The sequence below is a fragment of the Protopterus annectens genome, chromosome 12.part0 (genome assembly GCF_019279795.1).
Source record: "Protopterus annectens isolate FY-2018-M chromosome 12.part0, PAN1.0, whole genome shotgun sequence".
Taxonomy (NCBI): Eukaryota; Metazoa; Chordata; order Ceratodontiformes; family Protopteridae; genus Protopterus; species Protopterus annectens.
This window is the reverse complement of record NC_056746.1, coordinates 1292218432-1292242950: the sequence shown is the minus strand read 5'-3', so window position 1 is coordinate 1292242950 and position 24519 is coordinate 1292218432. Positions and strand designations below refer to the sequence as shown.

At 37.4% G+C, this 24519-nt stretch overlaps 1 protein-coding gene across 2 annotated transcripts in view; it reads right to left on the bottom strand.

The window, feature by feature from the left end:
* HCK (HCK proto-oncogene, Src family tyrosine kinase) overlaps positions 1-23231 on the bottom strand; it is a 560445-nt gene extending 537214 nt beyond the window's left edge. For both annotated transcript variants that reach the window (XM_044090343.1, XM_044090344.1), the window contains exon 1: positions 23021-23231. The gene's annotated coding sequence lies outside the window, so the exon portion shown is untranslated. The remainder of the gene's footprint in view (positions 1-23020) is intronic.
* Between the last annotated feature and the right edge of the window lie 1288 nt (positions 23232-24519).

Below are 24519 nucleotides of genomic sequence, written 5' to 3'. Positions count from 1 at the left end.
AGCCGATCAACAAAGTCTAAATAAATCAAGAGAGCAAAGCACATTGGCACTTGCTGATGCTGGGCTTTGCAAAATAAAATTTATTGAAATAATTTTGCTTATACTATCTGTACAAATAGAAATTCAAAAGTACTGAAGCATAAGCAGATAAATAATTGTGTTGCATTCTAATAAACATAGTAACAATTCTGTCATCTTTGTCTTATGTTGATCAGATATAGTATGATCTCTAACATTACTGATCATTGCATCAGGTGTTTGTGTAGCCAGTGTTTAGCGCAAGCTAGAATTTGTTGTAAATTTCCTCCAAGGTAGAGTCATAGTATTACATAAACAGCCTATCAAAAATGATACACCTTTTCACCACTATTGTTAAATAATATATATTTTTTTAAGTCAGGCTTTACTTAGACAGATTAGAAAAGTCCATTAACAATCCTTCATCAACTCTGTTCAAATATCTGGTTATATGAATTGCTCAGAAAGAAAACTCTTAACTATATTGGATCAGAAGTTTTGGCCCTGACTCATAAAACAGCTAGAGTAGCTATATGTAAGGGAATGCTTTCTTGCCCATCTTGAACATGGCCTTCAAAAAACACTATTTTACTTCACTTTAAATTCTAATTTCACTTTACATTAATCCATATAGAAACAGATTCTCTCTTTGCAGCAAAATACAAAACAAAAACATTCTATAACCTCAGACCTCAGTCCCACAATGGTCCTTCTCTACAACCTCCTAATACCAAGCTACACAAGCATTAATTGTGCATTTTTAATTGCAGCACTTAAACTATGGGATTCTCTCCCTGTCCATATAAAAGACCTCCTCTCTTATTCCAAATGTATTTGACAATTCAAAACACATCTCTTCAAACAAGCCTGATGTAATTGAGTTCAGTCTAGCGCCATAACCGAACCACTCTTACCCCTCCACATAATGTAAATATGCTCAGACTGGTGACATAACCTAACCACTCTTACCATCCACATAATGTAAATATGCTCAGACTGGTGACATAACCTAACCACTCTTACCATCCACATAATGTAAATATGTTCAGACTGGTGACATAACCTAACCACTCTTACCATCCACATAATGTAAATATGTTCAGACTGGTGACATAACCTAACCACTCTTACCCCTCCACATAATGTAAATATGTTCAGACTGGTGACATAACCTAACCACTCTTACCCCTCCACATAATGTAAATATGTTCAGACTGGTGACATAACCTAACCACTCTTACCATCCATATTATGTAAATATGCTCAGACTGGTGACATAACCTAACCACTCTTACCATCCACATAATGTAAATATGTTCAGACTGGTGACATAACCTAACCACTCTTACCCTCTACATAATGTAAATATGTTCAGGCTGGTGACATAACCTAACCACTCTTACCAACCACATAATGTAAATATGTTCAGACTGGTGACATAACCTAACCACTCTTACACCTCCACATAATGTAAATATGCTCAGACTGGTGACATAACCAAAACACTCTTACCATCCACATAATGTAACTATGCTCAGACTGGTGACATAACCGAACCACTCTTACCATTCACATAATGTAAATATGCTCAGACTGGTGACATAACCTAACCACTCTTACCCCTCCACTTTATGCAAATATGTTCAGACTGGTGACATAACCTAACCACTCTTACCATCCACATAATGTAAATATGTTCAGGCTGGTGACATAACCTAACCACTTTTACCCATCCACATTATGTAAATATGCTTAGGCTGGTGACATAACCTAACCACTTTTACCCCTCCACATTATGTAAATATGCTTAGGCTGGTGACATAACCTAACCACTCTTACCATCCACATAATGTAAATGTGTTCAGACTGGTGACATAACCTAACCACTCTTACCCACCACATAATGTAAATATGTTCAGGCTGGTGACATAACCTAACCACTCTTACCCCTCCACATAATGTAAATATGCTCAGACTGGTGACATAACCAAACCAATCTTACCATCCACATAATGTAAATATGCTCAGACTGGTGACATAACCTCACCACTCTTACCCCCCCACATTATGTAAATATGTTCAGACTGGTGACATAACCTCACCACTCTTACCCCCCCACATTATGTAAATATGTTCAGACTGGTGACATAACCTAACCACTCTTACCATCCACATTATGTAAATATGTTCAGACTGGTGACATAACCTAACCACTCTTACCATCCACATAATGTAAATATGTTCAGACTGGTGACATAACCTAACCACTCGTACCATCCACATTATGTAAATATGTTCAGACTGGTGACATAACCTAACCACTCTTACCCCTCCACATAATGTAAATATGCTCAGACTGGTGACATAACCAAACCAATCTTACCATCCACATAATGTAAATATGCTCAGACTGGTGACATAACCTCACCACTCTTACCCCCCCACATTATGTAAATATGTTCAGACTGGTGACATAACCTAACCACTCTTACCATCCACCTTATGTAAATATGTTCAGACTGGTGACATAACCTAACCACTCTTACCATCCACATAATGTAAATATGTTCAGGCTGGTGAAATAACCTAACCACTCTTACCATCCACATAATGTAAATATGTTCAGGCTGGTGACATAACCTAACCACTCTTACCATCCACATTATGTAAATATGCTCAGGCTGGTGACATAACCTAACCACTCTTACCATCCACATTATGTAACTATGTTATAACCTAACCACTCTTACCATCCACATAATGTAAATATGTTCAGGCTGGTGACATAACCTAACCACTCTTACCATCCACATTATGTAAATATGCTCAGGCTGGTGACATAACCTAACCACTCTTACCATCCACATTATGTAACTATGTTCAGGCTGGTGACATAACCCAACCACTCTTTCCATCCACATAATGTAAATATGCTCAGACTGGTGACGTAACCGAACCACTCTTACCCCTCCACATAATGTAAATATGTTCTGGCTGGTGACATAACCTAACCACTCTTATCATCCACATTATGTAAATATGTTCAGGCTGGTGACATAACCCAACCTCTCTTACCATCCACATTATGTAAATATTTTCAGGCTGGTGACATAACCCAACCACTCTTACCATCCACATAATGTAAATATGTTCAGGCTGGTGACATAACCTAACCACTCTGGTCACTCTACACAATGGCAGCACCTCAGTCTTCCCCTCCTCAAGATTGTCAGATACATTAGTTTTAGTTATTGCTTATATATACTATTTATATGCAGTCTAATTCATTTCTCTTGATGAGTTAAATGTAAGACCTACTATCATGTAAATACTATATGATTTATTATTTTAATTTCTAAGTTGACTATATAATTCACCATCCTCTTTTCCACTTGAAGGTAGGCCGAAATTGTTTTGTGCTAAATTGCTTTGCTGCTTATAGCCATGACTGTATATAATCTTTTTCTGTGACTATAATTACCTGGGGTGCGTCCCAAATTGCTTCACTGCAATCAGTATTCTGCGCTTATAAACAAATATACATAGATAAAAAATAACAAACTGTGGAAATGAAGAATTCAATCTTTTTTTAATTAATTAATTAATACAAAAGTATTATAAAATAAACTGCAATATTTGCAGTTGCTATTTTGGATTGCCATTCCCATAACCCTGGTGAGAATTAGAGCAGATGACTGACTCTGATGCATAACTAAGAGATGGATCTACTTTTAAAAATCGAAATTAAAAAAGATCGAACTAAATTTATGCAAGTCAAAAACCACGGACTCTTAAAACATTGAACTACAACTTTTTACCAGGGCAAGTAAACACTTAATCAGGGGGGCTTCACTCCCACCCCCCTATACCAACTCTGGGATCGCATTATAGTGTAGAAAAGGGCATGTTGGGCAATTTATTTTGTTATTTTGTTTTGTTATTTTCTTTTTCTCAATTTGGAATGCATATCCTTCTAAGGGTTGTATTAATAAGTATCTAACTAGTATAGAAAAAAATGAAATGAGGTTTGGAACAGACCGATTTGTCCAGGGAAATCTTCAAGTGGGTCTAGATATATAGAGTAGTAGGTATTAAGAGGATGGGGGAGGATAGGGTTAAAGAGGAATGAGGGATGATTGGGAGGAAATAAGGTAAGGGTAGGGAGGGGCTTATGGGGTTTTAGCCAAGTGTAACTGGAGTAGGAGTCACATTTTTGGCATGAACTTGCTAAGGCAGGTACACCCATGATGACCTGTAGGTATAACAGGAAAAAAGTTAGGCCTCTGGGTACTGGTTGGTGGCAGGTGTGCTGCATTTATTTATTATTTTTTATTTATTTATTTTTTTGGGACTTAAGTTTTAGACTTATCATCCTTTAGATATGCATGGTACCACAAAACCTTTCATTATGGCTTTTGTTTGGTAGGGTGCTTTGAATCCTCATGCCAGGAGGGTTAGACATCCATATAGTTTGTGATCCTTGGTGTTTGGGAAGGTGGTCACCAAGTTTCTTGAGAAGAAAGGTGGTTGGGGCAGTCACTTTGTTGGCAGCCCTTGAGTAAAAAAAAAAAAAAAAAAAAAAAAAAAAAATATATATATATATATGGTTCTACATATATATATATATATATATATTGTTAAGGTAATATGGTCTGAGGACTTTGTTAAGGTCTATTTCAGAAGCTTGATCTGGGTGTTTCCCCTTTGGTTCAGGCCGGCATCAGCATTCATTGGTAGTGAGAGTGTTTCTAAGGAATTTCAGCAGTCAGGGAGGTTGAGAAAACCGCAAATTTCTTTTCACAGGCTTTAGGTTGATAATGTGAGGCTTGCCTGAGGTAACGCTGTAGTCTGCGCATGCTTGTGTTGCTGAGGGAGGTAAGGGGGCAGGAACCAGTGCTAAGCATGTATATGCAAAAGCAGTGAAATGTTTGAAGCACGGTTCTTTATGTGCTGATCTCATAATACATAAACAGACGTCTCCCATCTTTTTTTGTTTGTTTTTAGTGAAGTCCAAGGCTGTTACAATTGTTTTTGGTTTAAACTGTTTTGCTCAGAAAGAAAAAGGTTTGTTCAAAAAAAAAAAAAAGTAATATAATCCAAAGAAACAGTACAAGGTGAAATAAGACACATTCTCACTGGTAGTGGCAGGGCTGGTGGTGCTGCATGTGCCGTTGTAGTCCTTTAGTTTCTTCATGCACTTGGTCCATCTTGTGAAGCAGTGTTTGCTTTATTGTGCCCCTGTGAGGATGCACACTGATGCAGGTTTGTTGTTCTGTTGCTTCTCAGTAGCGGGAAGTGATAGTTAGATAGATTATTATCCTTGTCATTTTTCCCCCATGTTTGTGGACTTGTCTGGGTTCTCATGCCTCGTCTTTGCAATCGGAACACTATTGTGGTAATTCCGTCATATTGGAGCCACATTTCCAGGGTTTCTCATTCTGGATTTTGTTCTTTTCACAGGCTTCAAGCTGCCATTCAGAAATAAATGAAGTGAGGATTGCTCAGTCAGTTAACATTAATTAAAATGTCTGTATCTTCAGTGTCATTTATCATTCAACAACCATTCATCTAAAAATGTTAGTTATTGAGCCATATATAGGCTGCATCTGAGATGTTACTGTACTGTTTGCAGTAGGGATGATTATGCAAACATGGTGATTTTCTCTTATTTTCTTATAGAGAAAGGGATACGGCACTACTAATTCCTGAACATTATATCCGCATAGTCCCCCCTTTTGACAGTGGGATTGGCAGGTGGCAAATGGGTTTTGTAAATGAAGTGTTGTGGAGCAGTGTCATGCGGCTTGCAGCCGGCCACTGACTGGAATCCATTTTGTTCTGTGTTCACTGGGGACTGGGATCATACCTCTCCACTGTCCCTGATTTTCAGGGATGTCCCTGATTGTGACTCAAATTTTAGCTCTGGCCTTCTTAATCCCTCCTAAAATAGATGACTTCTGGCCCTTCTAATCAGTCCAGACGTATTGACTGGAAAGGGGGAGGAAGTGTTGGTGGGCTAGCTTTACATTGATTGTGCCTAATTCGGTGGTTGAAGGGGGATAGGTACAGGTACATGGCTGGTGCCAGTAGTTTTATTTCTTTAACTACTAAATAGTGTATAGGTGATGATACAATTGAACCTGGCTGGTTAGGGTTATAGGATACTTTACAATTGTCCCTGAGTTCAGGGACGACTTTGATCAGGTTGGCCAATTAAGGGCAAATCACTCAAGTTTGAAAAGGAGGCTTTTGGTTCAGGCTTGGCATAATTGATGTTTTCTGGGGAATTAGTTGCAAATCATTTAGATTTGGAGCCTGAAGTAGCATATACTTGGGTTTTTGTCTTCACACCATCTGGGAGGTTACCTATAAAGTCGGTTGCACTTTTGTCAGGTCGGCAGTCTTTTGGGCTGTGTTCTTTACCCAAATTCTTGTCTAAGAGGTTACGAGTTAAGTGCCAACCCTTAAAAGATTCTTTGGTCAGGCTGATGGGCGGAGAAGAGGGGCAGGCTTGCCTTCTGTTCCCCCTCTGGTGTTGGATGTTCAATAAGTTGGGAAAGGAAAGTGAGTGGTTGCGCTGCTTGATAAGTAAATAAGGGAGCGGAGGTAAGCTGCTTATTTGGTTGGAGGTGTAATTCAATAAATGGGAACTGAAGTGAGTGGTGGTGGTTTGCAGCTTCATAAGTAAGCAAGTGGAGGTATGGACACTGCTTACTGATCGGGATGAGTGAGGTCATGCTGTCCTATGTTAATGTTACATGGATGTTATCTTCACCTATATCATGTTTTGGTTAAAATTAATAAATATTGGTTAGCAATCATGTTTATGGAAGTTTAATAAAGGCCGTCAAATGTCATTTGGTGTGATGTGTTTATTGAAGGGGACTGGGACAAATGGAAGTTGTTTGTGGAGAAACCAGGGAAGCTAACCTACCCAGATTTATATGGTGAATAAGATGTTGAAGATACAAGTACATGTTATATGGCATAGCAACACAACTATTTAGAGCTATTTACAATGCAGTGTCACGTTTTACATATTCATTCACCTTTTTGTAGGGGATAAGAGGAAGAAGAGTTTAAACATTTTATTTGGCCTTGATTTATTTTCTATTTATTATACTTTTAGAATTTTGGTATTAGTAAAATGGTTCATACTTTTATTTTCTGTTTTTAAAACACTTCTTCATAACTTAATCTTTTAGTATATTATTAAAAAGGAGGCTGGAGTACTTATGTAGATAAGAGAATTTACTTTTATCTTTTGCAACTAATTTGTTCGCAGATATACTTTACTGCCATAGTTGTGAAGTCGCACCAGGATAATTTGGTTCTTTCAAGCCAGTTCTGGGTTATATATAACTTGATTAAAGAAAATACAGTAGTCATTACATGTTTACTCAATTTAGATGAATTTTGTGATGTTAAATGAAGAATAGCAAATTGCCATGAGAGTGTGTTTTTTTCATATCCCATTTTTTCTAGCTTCAATTTTAATGAACGCCAGAGTTTGTAAGTATGTTTACAGCTCCAGAACACATGCAGAGTATCTACAATTTTTGATGGACAATATGGACAGTAAGATGATGGGTAATGTTTCTTAAATACATCATCTGGTTTTAATAGAAAATGAGGCTATGTTAGGTTGACAGGAGTTCATTGTCACAAAGCCTTACTGGATGCTATTTGTCATCAAGAAACATGTCAGGTGCTTTTCAGGGATTTTTTCATGATTTTCCAAATGACTGAAATTGGCATAGCCAGCTTATAGCTCTTTGTGGTACTTGGAACCCTATCCTATGCAATCGTAGCATTGATGATTTTCTCCAGTTCTCTGTTCCTGTCTGGAATTGTTCAAGACATATGCAAAAAAAACCTCACCATTTCCACAGTAGTACTCTGAGGTGCAGTCCATTTTCTTTTCTTTTGCTTTGTTTTCCCTTATTGCCCAAAGTCCATTCTCAGAGTTTTCTCTGTCTACTTCTGCATTCTGTATAGAGTCTTCCTACTTTGTCTGGATGTATTCTTTAAAAGTTCAATGCTTTCAAACATATTTTTTTTTCCTAGAACACGTTATTTTATCTTTCACAGCTCACATATATGTATTAAGTATGTGCTATCAAGGGATATACTTTAAAAAATCGATGATAGAACACAGACGTTCATCTTCACAAGACTGAAAGTATCAGAACTTCACATACCCAAATGCCGAAGCTTTCCCAGGGTAAGTAAATACTTGCCCACTATGCCCTTTTTGTCCATTGTAGTGCGATCACTGAGTTGGTATATATAGTTAGGGGTGTGTGCGGGGGAGTAAACCCCCCACCTGGGTGGGTTTTAATTACTTTGGTGTTTATTTAAAGTTTGGACAAGTGTTTACTTTCCCTGGGAAAGCTTTGGTGTTCGGGTATGTGAGTTTTTGGTATTTTCAGTCTCATGAAAATGAATGTCGGTGTTTTGATTTTTGTTTTTTAAAGTAGACCTGCTATCAAGTGCTATGTATGCAAAATGGTTATTGCAGACAAAAATTCAGAAGGAAGCCATGTTATGGAAACTGAGAGAGGATGTTTCTCAACCTTTAACCATTAAATCATAGCATTGGCCTTTTAAAATCATAGCAGAGGATCTGAAAGCAGAGCACTTTGTTATTTTTCATATTAAAAGGTTTTCAGGAACTATATTTCATATAGTTAATGTTAATGACTCTTTGTATGGGTTATGTTTGGTTGTTTAATAATGTATGTTGCCTTAAAAAGGTCTAAATTTATGAGCAGTATTGGTAAATCTAGGAAGATCAAACCTGAATCTGTGGGCAAAAATCATATCATTATATCTAATTCAAGCAGTTGAAAGGTACAATATCTTAGCAATCAATAGTCCATTTGTATATCCCTGTAGTTCCCCGGGCCTTTAGCACATGGATCCACAATAGAAGTAACTGGTTTCTCAGTCAGTAGTCCATTTGTATATCCCTGTAGTTCCCCGGGCCTTTAGCACATGGATCCACAATAGAAGTAACTGGTTTCTCCATCAATAGTCCATTTGTATATCCCTGAAGTTCCCCGGGCCTTTAGCACATGGATCCACAATAGACGTAACTGGTTTCTCAGTCAGTAGTCCATTTGTATATCCCTGTAGTTCCCCAGTTCTTTAGCACATGGATCCACAATAGAAGTAACTGGTTTTTCAATCAATAGTCCATTTGTATATCCCTGTAGTTCCCCGGGCCTTTAGCACATGGATCCACAATAAAAGTAACTGGTTTCTCAGCATTTACTGCAGTTGAACTATCATCAACAGGGCCATGATTTTCCAGCTAAGATAGTTTTTTCCAATGTCCCTTTGTCTAATTCCTGGAGAACTATATAATAGCAGCATGTGTGTAAGGGATGATGGCCAAGAACATGATTTACACCGAGTAGGGTTAGTATATTGTAAAAGGCTATGGAATGCAAAAGGGCAGTTCAGAGACAGCTGGATATTACTTATGCTGAGCTTATGAGTTAGAAGCTACAAGAAATGTCCTGGCAGTTAAGATGTGTATGGGGGGATGGTTGGAGGGGTTGGGGACTAGTGCACTGATACTTTGTGTTGTCCAACAGACATGAGAGACATGACAAGAGAGAAGGATGAGAGATGGAGGACAGAATTAAAGAGTGGAGTCAGATGGCAGAGGATGATACTAACATGTATCTAAATCTGCAAGAAGATGATTTAGACGTTCTGAGATCCATGTTAGACACCACGAGTGAGTTCACTGAAGGTCTTTAACCATAACAGGTTAAACTAAGCAGTTTAGGCCTGTACCAGAAAGGACAGAAGTCTGGACATGGCTCTAACTAATGCAGAGGATGGCATGGATGTCTAGGATATGATGCCATTAGCCTACAGGGATTGTACCACTGTGTATTAGAGAGCAGCAGGAGGGTAAAAATAAAAAAGACAAAAGTGACAGTGTAGGATTTTAGAAATGTGGCTTATGCTGTACTGAGGGAAGTGTTCAAGGATGAAGTAGGAGACTGACAGCTAGTCAGGTGGGCAGGTCTCCTATGGAAATGGGTCAGGGATGGAGTACTCAAGGCTATGAAAAAAGGGGTGTGGAAAAAAAAAGGCAAAAAGTCTCAAATAGCAGAAGGCCATTGTGGCTACACAGGAATGCAAGGCTAGCAATTAGGGCAAATGACAGGGACCTACAAAAGGTGAAAGGAAGGGTGGGGAGATGGAACTGGTACAGCACAAGGATGCTAGCAAAAGAAAAGATAAGAAATAATGGCAGTGGATACAAAACCCTAAAGCAATAAGGGAGTTAGAAGTGGTTATAAAAATTAGATACATAGCAGAAAGAAGGGAGAAAAGGATAGAACTGGCCAGGATTAGCAAAGATGGAAAGGAGATTATAGAAGATACAGAAAAAGCAAAGTTCTGAATGAATGTTTTGCTTCAGTTTCCACAAAGGAATGCAAGAAACAGTGAAATGCTATGACTGAGACAAGACAGAGTTGGGAGAAGAATGGATACATACTAGGCTAAGAATGGAAGGGGTTCAGAGGAAATGGCTGCCTTTAGAGAGGATAATATACATGGAGAGATGGACAGCCTTCAAGGATCCTCAGAAATCTGGTCAGTATGATGAGCAGGTATTTAGATAGAGATCATCAACAGATCACTGGCTCGTAGCAAAGTGCCAGATGGTTGGAAGACAACAATAAGAATACCGTTACCTGTTGGCAGTAAAATTCCAAGACCTGGTCTATTAGCTTAACAGTGGCAGGGGAAAGTCGTGGTGAAAAGCATGAGGGGAAGGCTTGTAGCATGTCAACAGGACAGCAACCAGCATGGGTTCATTGCCAGAAGGAGCTGTTATTTAATCCTAATCCTGTTTTATGATTGGGTTATAACTGGACTTGACTGGGGAATGCAAGTAGATATAGATTAACTGGACAACACTAAAGCCTTTTTTGTCACATCTGAACAAGAAATTGATAGCATATATGGATGGGATGAGGGTTTGCTAAAGACTTAGGAATTGTGTAGTTACATGACTGATCGGTAGGATGCCAATGACTGTGGTGAGATGGATAGTGTCAGGAATTAGGAAAATGGCTACTATAATACCAGAAGACCCTGTTCTGGGTCCATTAGTCTTCAGTGTGCTTGTCCTCTCTTTTCTGATGACACAAAAATAACTGAAGTGATGTAAGATGGTATTAAATCTGGAGGAGATTTGGAAAGGATAACAAAGAGGCCATAAAAGTGGCAGCTGAGGTTAAAAGCAAATGAACTGACCACACGTATTCAGTTTATCCAACTTGAATCTATGTTGCGAGGGGATTTGAATACACTTTTGTAAATTTGTAAAAATGTATTATATATCCAAAATCTAAACTATTTTAGATGAAATAGCTCAGATTCTGTCATTGCAGCCGCCATGTTCAAAGTCAAATAGCTCAAAAATGAAACACAATATATTTATTCTTTAAATGCCATGCTATATAGCACAAAAAAAAATCTCCGTAAGAGTTTTAGTAGTTTTATTTGTTTATATGTAGGAAGCCCAAAACGGAAAGATCTCATATTTTATTTTTTATTATATAGATAATAACTTTAAAGCAGCACAAAAGAATAGGGTGTTGTGAATGTGTAAGGTTTTATTATGCAAATCTATATAAGGCAAGTGGTATTTTATGCATGGAAATATTCAGTTTTTTGGTTACTAAGCAACTGTGACTTATAAAATCGTGTGTGTGTGCGTGTGTGTGTGTGTGTGTGTGTGTGTGTGTGTGTGTGTGTATATATATATATATATATATATATATATATATATATATATAAAATGTATAATTATAGTGTATAATATAAGAAGGTGGTGCATGAACTGGTATCTTTCTGAGATGCAGTTTGAAGCATGTCATGCTAGTAATAATATATATATATATATATATATATATATATATATATATATATATACATATATATATATATATATATATATATATATATATATATATATATATGTATGAGACCAACATTTTGAGTATCAGTTTATATGATAGCACTTCTTAAAATTTCAAAATCTTTTATTAAAACAGATTAATAGCAATCTCTGGGAGTTTGGCATAACTCCTCAATATGGCCCACACCCATCCTTGGTCCACTTCCTTTATAGGCTATGAAGTAGAGCTGTACAATTATCTAAAAGTGCATACAGACGTAACTAACAAAAGAACAGAGAACCAAGGAAAAGTTACTCTCCAAATCCTCCAAAAGACAAATACCAATTGTCACTAAATGGAAATTTATTGAAAGTTTAGTGCTTTCATCTTCGTTAACAAATGGTCTTTTCATGACAGCGCGAACACATTCTAGGCAAATTAAATAGTTATGTAACTGTCACATGACAAACTATGCAAAAGACAGAAGCCATAAACAATTACGACTAGACTAAGACATAATTATTCAGCATACTATTAATGTTTTCAAATTATTAATGTATATATTTACATATATGGGCATATATTGTGTGAAAATAAGTTTGTAAATACAATAAATTATATGCATATGTATTAAATCTAAAACCCACATTCTTTATCAAAAATAGAACAAAGTACATACATAAAGTTTACATTTTAAAATGTTAAAATATTAATTTAAATGCATGCAATATGGCAATATCATATATTTACAGTTTTGATGCACATAGTCTTAAAACATTGTTAAATGAAACAATGTCATTCAGTTCTAGGCAGTTTAACCTAAGCTGCTATGTTAGTTCCCTATATAGTTCTCATATAGTTCCCCTATACTGAATTCTTAATTTCCCAGTACCTCTCCGAGACTCTTTTGGATGTCTTCCAGCACAGCCAACAGATATTTTTCAACAGATGTAATTACTTTGTGTTTCAGTAATGATTATTTGCATTTTCTCTAATTGTATCTAACAGGTTTCATAGATCCTCTTTCTCAGAGTTCTTTCAGTTTTTCCAACATAAACTACTTTATAACAATTACTTACAGCTAAGTACACTAGTCCCACAGAGTCACAGTTAAAATATTTTTCAGGATTTATTTCTACGCTAAAGCCTTCTACTGCTAACATGTCCCACTCCAAAATATATTTACATTGGTTACAACTACCACATTTATGGGTCTCTTTCCTATTTCTGGAGTGATTTAACTCCTCCGTATGGTCACTCTTGTATGTCACTGCTTCTTGGCCTTTTGGCTAAGATGGTGTGAAGTATCTTCTTGATATTCAAACTTCTTTTTATAAAAAACGCAGCTCACTATTCAAAGCACCATCAAGTTCTTCAAATGTTGCTAACACGCCCCCAATTTTGACAAATTAGATTTTTAACATACATTGTATCTGTGTTATAGTTAATAACCATTGCTTTTTCAAAACTGTTTTATCCTTGAGTTTTTGGTGAACTCATCATAGTCTATGACTGGAAAAATGAAAAGAAGTGAATACTTTCTTTTATAATTTCATTTTAATATCATTCAAAAAATCTTGTGGATACATGCTCTGATCATCTGCCTCGTAACAAGGCTTCATTTTGCATCATAGGCTGACTGCTTTTGTAGTGAACATAAGCATTTAAAAATGGACTTTCTATAGATATTCAGTGTGAACCTTCTTTTGTTCTTATCTTTCCTTATAGCAACATCCCAGTAATTAATATAGTCACTGGAATAGTGATAAGTCAATTTCAAAATGTTAGATGTCTGTTATAGATATGCCAAGAATTCCTTTATGTTGATATGTTGTCCCTCTATAGCATACAAATGTCATCTAGAAACTTGACATATCATTTCTAACACATATTGTAAGGTGATTTAAAGGTAAAGGTTTATTCCCAAGCTCACATAACAAGATTGTTGTATGCTGGCATAAAAGCCCCCACCCCCCATGGCTACATCACTTTTCTGTTGATAAAATTCACTCTCAAAGTTTATTACATTATTACTAAGAACTATTCCCACAATTTCCATAATAACACTATGCTCATTAGCAGAAATAAAGGTTGTTTTCAATAAAGTTTCTCTGAAGTGGTTTAGTAGTTATTCATTGGGATTAACTGAAAATAGGTTGCTTACATTTATAGTGACCAAAATTGGTTCAATATCATACAGAATGTTGCTTCCCAGAAAATCCCAAGGAATCTTTTATCATGTAACAGTGCTTGTTACCAAAGCAATAAGAATATACAAACTCTTTCCATCCAATTATAGTTGCAGAAGGGTCAAAAACTCATACATTAACAGTGTATATTGATAGGAAGGTAAAACCATTTCCTGTTTTCAGTTTTGCAACTTTTATTATCCTTTTGTTTGATATCTTTATTTTGTACTTGACAGGTGACACCTTATTGTAATTTTTAGGCCGTGGCTAAAACAGGTCCTCTATGGATCAGCCTACTATCCTTCTTAATAAACATAAATTAATAAATAACAAAATAAGTAAGTTTTTTTTACATGTACACCTTTTAACACAGCATCCAGAGCTACCATCTCTACTGCAGCCGATAACCAGTTTGGATGGCAGTACTGAATCTGTCCACATGACAACTTGGAAAAAAATGTAGTAAAGACCTTTAGTTCACTAAGTGTTACTTTACCGCTTGTCGACTCCATACAGACTTGCTGACTTAATATGACATGATTATTTCTTTACTTAACATGGCTAGAATTTAACCATAATGTGGTTTGAAAATAGGAAACCGTGGCCTAATAAAGATCAAAGAGGTGCCCACCTCTTACAAGGCTAGCATTTGTGATTGGAGATTCTAGGAGAGCTTGTGATATCACAGGCTTCCTTGCTGAGTCAGTTTTATTATGTACATATGTTTGCAGACCATGTATGCATTATTAAAATATTATCAGTATTATAAATGAGGCCTGCAAACTACCCAGTCTGATACTTGCAAAATACCTGCACTACATGTACAGCAACAATAATACTGATCAATAGAGCTTCTAACACACTTAAAACTGGTGTTGTTACACTGCTGGGGGCACAATACTAACAATTAGATTAATTCAAACCCCTCCAGAAACAGTTGAGCAGCACAGTTTCAGCACACAATAGAAGAGAAGAAAACCAAAATAAGCCCTTCTATTTTAAATGTCACTCCATGAATGTCGTAAATCATACCATATAGCCATTCTACACGTATGTTTAAATGTGCATGCATGTTGCAAATTACTCTCATGTACCCTACAAAACCTGCAGGAAGAAAATAACATGGCTCTATAACCAGTGCAGGTTCTACAATTAGGATAATTTAAAAGAAATGTTTTTTAGAATTTATTTTATATCATATTTTACCATGATAAGGTAATGCACTGATTCACTCATTAGCATTACTGTCTCACAGCATTTGATTCTCATGCTTAATCCCTTGCTGGGTGCCCTCTATGTGGGGTCTGCACACCCTTCCTATGAATATGTATGTATCTGCTTTCCTCCTACTTGTCAAAGACATGCAGAAGGTGAATTGGTGAGTTTCTAAATTACCAATAGTTGTGCATGCAATATGCATATACCACTGTATGTGTGTGTAAGCGTGTGAACGTATGTGAGTGCGCCTGTGTGTGTGTGTGTGTGTGTCTGTGTAAGTGTATGTGAGTATGTGTGTGTGTGTGTGTGTCTGTGTGTGTGTGTGTGTGTGTGTGTGTGTGTGTGTGTGTGTGTGTGTGTGTGTGTCTGTGCATAGTTAATGTATATCTGTATCCTGTGATGGGCTGGCATCCCATCCAGAACTGTTTCTCTGTTATGGCCACAAAGTGCAGGGAGAGGTTCTAGCTCTCCCACAACACTGAATAGGATCCAGTAGGTCTAGCAACATGAATGAATGTATCATTATTTAAAAACAACAAACACCATTTTGTGGGATGTTTCAGGGATATTCACAGGAGTACATTAATTTGTTCTTCATGACCAAACCCTGTAACACCAGAATACCCTATCTGTGGTTTATTGCATTATAACCAGTGTTAAACACAGAAATGTGCATAAACACATCAACATAGAAAGCAATATCAGGAAAGACTACTTGACTGGACGCTTTTCCCATAAAATCTCTGCATACCCTAAACTGATGAATCATGCTGATTTTTTAGGGAGGCACCTTCATCCCCCTCACTGCTGCTTACCTGCTCTTCAACAGCTGGTTTAAAGTTTCATAAAGTACTTTATCAGAAAACACCGAGGCAAGCCTGTGAATGCATTATACTTCACCTAGGTTACCTAATGCATAAGGGATCACAGTAATTATAAAATATTCTAGAACTAAAGCTTACCATGGCAGGCATATTTTGACCAGTGTACTCTATCAGAGAAAAGGGATTCATGTCTAATGTTTAGAAATCATTTCCTTGTTGAAATGCTGTTGGTTTACTACACAGGGATACAGCTACCCATTAGAACAATGCAGGTCTCTACAGTAATGCTAAAGGCCAGCAAAGCAAAGGGATCATAGAGCAGACTGGATACAATTTAGAGTGAAAGTGATCATATCGTAATGATAATGTAGTAGCACTACATACAGCGCTTGGACTTGACAAAGTGGTGTACTCCATCTTGGGAGGTAGAGCTGTAGTTGGCTCCTCTACCACCTTGTGCTGCTCCCTGTTCTAGTACCCTTCAACTATTAAAAAAGGTCCATTCCCTGTTCTAGTACCCTTCAACTATTAAAAAAAGATTCATTCCCTGTTCTAGTACCCTTCAACTATTAAAAAAAGGTTAATTTCCTGTTCTAGTACCCTTCAACTATTAAAAAAGGTTCATTCCCTGTTCTAGTACCCTTCAACTATAAAAAATGTTCATTTCCTGTTCTAGTACGCTTCAACTATCAAAAAAGGTTCATTCCCTGTTCTAGTACCCTTCAACTATTAAAAAAGATTAATTTGCTGTTCTAGTACCCTTCAATTATTAAACAAAAGTTTCATTCCCTATTCTCGTACCCTTCAACTATTAAAAAAGTTTCATTCCCTGTTCTAGTACCCTTCAACTATTAAAAAAGGTTCATTCCCTGTTCTAGCACCCTTCAACTATTAAAAAGGTTCATTCCCTGTTCTAGTACCCTTCAACTATTAAAAAAGGTTCATTCCCAAATCTGGCTAGCATTCCTCACTTCCAAAGGAGCAAGCCAGCAGGTCATGTATCCGTGTCCCTGTACCTCTTTTTGTAGCTTTTTGTGCTCCTCATCTCAAGAAGCAAAAAAAAAGTTCAATTCCTGAACAAGAGCAGATGCCTTTTCTTTGTTCCTCAATTGCAAAAAAAAAAAAAAAAGTGCATTACTATAAACTCTTGCAAGTCACTTTCTACAAATGATTAATATAACAAGTCACTTGCTACAAATGATTAATATAACAAGTCACGTGCTACAGATGATGAAAGTAACAAGTCACTTGCTACAGATGATGAATATAGCAAGTGCTTTGCTACAGTTTAAATGCCATGAGCAGAAGTGCTTCACCCTGGACCATTAATTCGATACAAGCATTCAGTTCTGACTGCTGGTAATGCACAACCTCCTGATCGGCATCTTGCACCTGTGGTGCCTGCCCCCTTCACCCTACCATAGCTAAGCCTCTGCTGGGTGGTATGACTAGAGGTCTCTGCATCCAGCAGGAAGAGGTCCGGATATCATTATAAAAACAATACTGTGGCCTCAGTGGGGAAATATTTCCTATTTCTGTAGGATACATCTAAAAAGATACACCAGACATCTGTCTGATGTATAGTTGTGCACCTTGACTATAGTAACGCAATGATTGCTGTACTGCAGAGAAGTCACAATTCTTTTATATTCACTATTTTGGTGTTAGCGTCTATCCCTTCTAATTATACTTAATGTTTTATTATTCTGAGGATCACAGTTATGATTCTCAGACTTTCAGGGGGCATTTAATTAGATTCCCACACAATGTCACCACCGTGTGCAATTGATTTGCAAAATCTTCCTGTGAAAAAGTCGACGTGTTATGAAACCATGACAGTCACATCATACTTGAAGTTTAATGTAAGTTACAATCGTTAACAAACTAGCGTTATTCTTCTGTTTAATTTCTACCAATTTAATGGTCTAATTTGTCTATTTTAATTATCTTGTATTCTACCCAGGTAATACTAGACCATCAGTGTAATTGCATTTGCATTCTTCATAAAAAACTTTTCTCATAGCATTCCTATCTGAATACCAAAAACCTTTCTTCTGTAGACTTGTGTTTATACTTAGCTAACATCCGTTACTGTGGCATAATCCCTGAATAATGCTTTAAACTGACTTATTGCAAAAATCATCATGTGTAACACCAGTGTATTCATAACATATCGCATCAAGATTTTCTCAGCAACATACACAAATAGCTTAATGTGATGGTACTATTGCTTCTCTCACTGCTTTATTATAAACAATTTGACAGTCCTTTACAGCCATTTCATGTGATGTCAGCACATTCTACTCCCCTTGCCTGCATAATTATACTTTTATTTTTAAATCACATGTTTTTTACTTTATAATTTTGTTCACTATTGTCTGGTGTCAGTGGGCCCCTTATAGATTTGGTCCTTCAGAAATACCTTTCTTATAACTACGACTGGGTATAACATGCTAACATCTTATTTTTCAGGAGCTCACAAAGCACTTGCTTTACTAAGTTTAAACCTCATATCTAGATAAACAGATTTATCAGTTTGCTACCATATATTTCATTTCCTTTGAAAACCAACATACTTATTATTTTTAGAAATAAATGCTGTCGTAAATTACAGTTGTAATTCAGACTACTGGGTAAAATCCTTTTTTGGTTAGTCAGGTGCCAGCTGTTATTAGATTTACATTTGTCAGTCTCTGAAAAGAGATTAAAGTGTAACTTTTGAAAAATGCAGTCACTCATTTATAGGATTCTCATAGAAGTGCTCTGGTTATGTAAATGTAAAGATGAAAATACCGATACTTTTCTAGGTATAGAAAACTCATATGACTCATGTTTTTCAGCCATACATTTTCTAGTATTATTTTGTGGAACAGCTAACCCTTCCCTACACACACTCATGTATGAAAACAAACATACACGTTCAAGGATATGCATATACTGATGCATATTTATACACCTGTAGAAACCTGTGAGTATGGGTGAATAACTTTCTCTCTCTGTCTCACACACACACTACACAAATGCATGTACACGCACACACACACACACACACACACACACACACACACACACACACACACACACACACACACACACACACGCACACACACACACACACACACACACACACACACACACACACACATATTTATATATCTGTAGAAACCCATGAGTATGGGTGTGTACACACAAACACACACCCATTATATGTCTGTACAAATCTCAGTGTCATGTCTCCTAACATGGTGGAGGTTGTGTCCTCTGCAGCCCTACCAATTCACACACACTCACATACATTCACACATGCACACACACACACACACACACACACACACACACACACACACACACACACACACACACACGCACGCGTGCACACACGTGCACACACACACACACACACACACACAAACACACACGTGCACACACATGCACACACGCTCACACACACACACATGCTTGTGCACACACGTGCACACATGTGTACACACATGTGCGCGCACACACACACACACACACACACACACACACACACACACACACACACACACACACACACACACATATTTATGTATCTGTGGAAACCCATGAGTATGGGTGTGTACACACAAACACACACCCAGTATATGTCTGTACAAATCTCAGTGTCATGCCTCCTAATATGGTGGAGGTTGTGTCCTCTGCAGCCCTACCTATTCACACACACACACTCACATACATTCACACATGGACACGCACACACACACACACACACACGCACACACGTGCACACACACGCACACACAAACACACACACACACACACACACACACACACACACACACACACACACACACACACACACACATGCCCATACTGTGATCACCACTGCATTGCTTTAAAACTATTCTCACTTATAAAAGCATTGACATTAAGGAGGATGAACTGTGTCTCACATATGCATTACTCATTAAAAAGGTATTTACTGTTATTGAAGAGCCTGAAGCTGCTGGTTATATTTGGGAAGTGAGGAACCTGTGGTTATGCCTGCAAAGTGAGGTGCCTGAAGCTGTTGGTTATGCCTGGGAGATGTGGAGACTGAAGCTGCTGGTTTCACCTGGGAGGTGTAGGAATGAGGCCTGAAGGAAGAGGATAAGCATACAATTTTGGCCATAGACTAAGAAATGGAAACATTTGGAAAATAGTTTTCATTAGGCTAAACACAAAGGATAGGTGTTTAACTATGGACACCCACAGATTAATTCTGGTGTAGGAACACATCTGATCTTCTTCTTCTTCTTCTTCTTTCGGCTTTTTCCCGGTTATGGGTCGCCACAGAGGATCACCTGTCCGCTCATGATTGGCTGTGGAGTTTTACAGTGTCAAGTTGCCAGCCAGGCGCCCAACCTTCCACAGAAGGCACACACATGCACACACTCACACCTAGGGCTGATTTAGAGTGTCCAATCCACCTACAGCATGTCTTTGGGATGTAGGAGGAAACCGGAGCACCCGGAGGAAACCCACGCGACCACATGGAGGACATGCAGACTCCGCACCGAAGGCACCCCAGCCAAGAATCGAACCAGAGAACCTCTTGCTGTGAGTCAGCAATGCTAACTGCTGCACCAAGAGTGTGGAATTTGTGGTTGTAACATTTCTGTTCTGTTTGGTTACTTCTCATTCTTCGCCAGTGTGACTTTGTCTTTGTTGTTCTCAGCAGTCCTACTTCTCTTATATAATCAATTCAGTTCAGCAGCTTTGTTCTCATCAGCGTGTTGGAGTGCATTATTTATTATACCAAAGCTGTTTAATATAGACTTCATTGTCCATGCCACTTTTGTTTTGCCATGACTCGTGTCTAGTGTACTTCCTGTAAAAATCTAACTTGTTTTCCATCCCCGAAGACTTTGAGTCCATATTATGCTCAACACTGATCTGTCGTCCATCATATTGGTAGGGTGATTGCATTCCTGTGCCCTAGTGAATAGAACAGAATAGAATAGAATAGAATGGAATAAAATAGAATGGAATAGAATAGAATAGAATAGAATAGAATAGAATATTTTCCAAGGCTCATACTAAGCTTTTATAGGCTATATTAGCACCTGCTTGGGTCATTCTAGAATAATGACCAAAGGACATATTGGGCATGCATAGTTTACAACCTGAACATCCATGCCAGACAAAGATGTAAGACAGATATGTAGCCATTTTCTACTAAGGAAAACTATGCAGCAGTAATTAAAGCAACAACTTGACTAGCTCTTGAAATTAACACAATCACATGTCAGTATTACAAATATTCCCTCTGTATGAAAATCAGGAGAAGCTACATTCCATGGGGCTGGCATCATTTGTATGTAGTTGGGCAGTCCCATGAGATGCGCTGCCAGGTACCAAGGATAGACAATTTGATAACTGCAAGAAACCATGGTACAAAAGGCTCGGTATAAGAAAGATGGAGACATACTCTGTGTGGCCATATTTTGTTGACTATATGTATACATGTTTCTGTGTGTGAATCAATAGAGGAACATACAGCTATGGCACCCTGTTTATAAAGTTTGTGTGTAGGGGGGTGCATTTTGGTGTTGGATTAATTAGTTTTAAGTTATTTAGTCTAGCCATAACTTAACTTGCTGTTCTGCTGCTCAGAAAGTGTGTGTGTGTGTGTGTGTGTGTGTGTGTGTGTGTGTGTGTGTGTGTGTGTGTGTGTGTGTGTGTGTCTACACATGTGCATATGCATGTGTGCGTGTGTGTATATGTGTGTGTGCTCGAGAGTGTCTGTCCATCTATCTGTCTGTCTCACTACCTGTGTATGTGTGTCAGTACCTGCTCCTTTGGGGCTGCTCTTTTAGCTTAAATTCTTAAGTTTGTACCAGTCAGAACTTGCTATGTTACTTCCCAGAATTACTTCTTTTACTGTAAAATGTAAATACAAAATTTTTCACATATGCAGTTACTAAAGAGGAAATAAACTTGTTTGACATAACCAACCAAACAGCAGAGATGCTATAATTGTGCTACAAGATGTTGTCTCATGTAGCCTTAGTTTGGAATTCTGCAAGATACTTTTAGACTGCTGAAGCGGCAAACTTGCAAAAGTACAAGTTGGTATGCAATTAATTGAATATTCTCAAATAACAAAAACAAACTATGCTTAAGTCAGAACTTGCTTTGATGTTATATCTCATTCCCTTGTTGGATTTATAAGAATGAATATGAAAACACACCTTGCTTTTCACCGCAGCTTTATGTCATTATCAGAATTTACACAATGATACTAAATCCTGGCTGATCAAAAATGCTTTTAACTGAAAATGAGTGTAACTAGGTAATGCCACTTCTTAGTACATGTGCATAGAATAATACTCTGTTAAAATGGCATTCAGAAAAACAAAAACACACTGCCATGCAATATTCTACTGAGTCATATAAAAGCAAACAGTAGTCAGCACAATAAAATAGCATTAGTTTTCAGTACTGCATTTATAACATTCACCCATGGAAGAACTGCTTATTAAAGAGGAAGCAGAACAAGGAAGCAGTTGCCTATTTCTTTATTACACATTAGGCTTGTTCTTACTAACCTGAGAAAGAAAATTATTAACAGAGTCAGCCAACTGTACAATTAATTGCAGTTAAAGTTGTGAACAGCACTATTACTTTGCAAAGAGGTACAGTGTATAGTAACAATATCTGGTTGAAAAATAGACGCATTCTGTCCCTTTCTCCTATTCAGATAAGTACTTTAACAATATTACAGTACTAGGGTTAAATAAATCTACTTCTGAAATAACTTTCACTTCTTCTTAAAAGTGTTAGAAGTTTCATTCTTTTCCTTCGGATTGTGTACCTTTTAAGGAGCTGAAGTCCCAAATGTCTTTGTCACGTCAGACCTGCATAAATCCCTCGGCACCAGATAGGAGCTGCACCTCAGCCGTGGTTGGAATACGTCTGCACTTTTCATGGACCAGCAGTACATCCCATCATTTAAAACGTAGTCCCTCAGCTCAGTGATGTTATGAGCTGGTTTCATTCACTTCACTTTCTGATACTTTTAAGGAAGTTGCCTCTGCTGTTAACGTTCCCTTGCTGACCTTAAGTCTGATGTTATTCTAAAACATGTTAATTCTAGCACCGCCCAACATCATTTTAACCCACTGCTTTGTTGAAACTCTTGCACTGCAGACCTGATAAGGTGCTGTATGATGTGACTTTACTGGCTGGAGACAAAAGCCTCACTGTGATAGAGGTAGGAAATATACCTTTCGCCAGTCAGCCAGTAGGAGACTTGCTGCCTATGTAACCTGTTTCCAGTAATCTTTTCCTTATAGAAACAGCTATTTTTTATTACTTACAGAAAACTCAGGTATAAAGTTATCACAAAGTATTTATTTATTTATCTACGGGTAGTAGAAATGGTGTCACTAGGGCACTTATAGTAAAATGAGAAAGATCAACAGTAACAAATGTGCCTTCAATCATATAGTATACATATCCTAGAAAGTTTACAATTTACATATCCTAGAAATTATCTATATTATTATTTTTTTCAGGTTTTTGTTAATGTTATAAGAATTAGCACAATCATTTCACCAGGTTATTACAAGCCTGCAGTACAGTATTTCTTTCTATATGTCATGTTTTCCTTAGTAGAAAATGGCTACATATCTGTCTTACATGACCAGCAACAAAGGGTACAAATTATGTAACAAAGGGTACAAGTTATGTATTTGGGCAGTTGTGCATGGAGCACCTTTGAAATTAAATATTGTTGGTCTAATCAAGAAAACATTGTTATTTAAAAGAAACCTTGCTTTCCATAGCAATAAATTAGTAGAAGTGGCTGAGCACTAAGCACAGTTATCTTTCATGTTAAAACCATGAGAAGGCTGTGGGTTCTATCCCCAGACCAGGTGGTGATTTCATATTGAAACAATGATACTTGAAGGCAGCATGAGGTGGTGGTGTGCATTTGCATCTCCTAAAGTGCTGTCTTTTAGATGAAACAGATTCAGATTCCATCTATCTAAGCCAGTGGTAGTTAAGGTTGATGTTAAAGATCCTGCAATATTTAATGAAAATAAAACAGGGTATTTTATTAAAACAGAAGCAACCTATGTGGGTATACAAAAAAAAGCACCTCTTTGTAAACTTTCAAAAGCAGAACACCTACTACAGTTCAATATCATGAAAAAAATATATATATACCAACTTTTGTCCCATTCTACCACACTGACCATTACATTTTTTTCCATCCTGGTTGCTCTGTATACCTATTTGTTTCCCTGGGAGACAGCTTTGCAGGCAATTTGTTTCTGAGAGGTTAGGGACATGCCGATCAGGATCGGG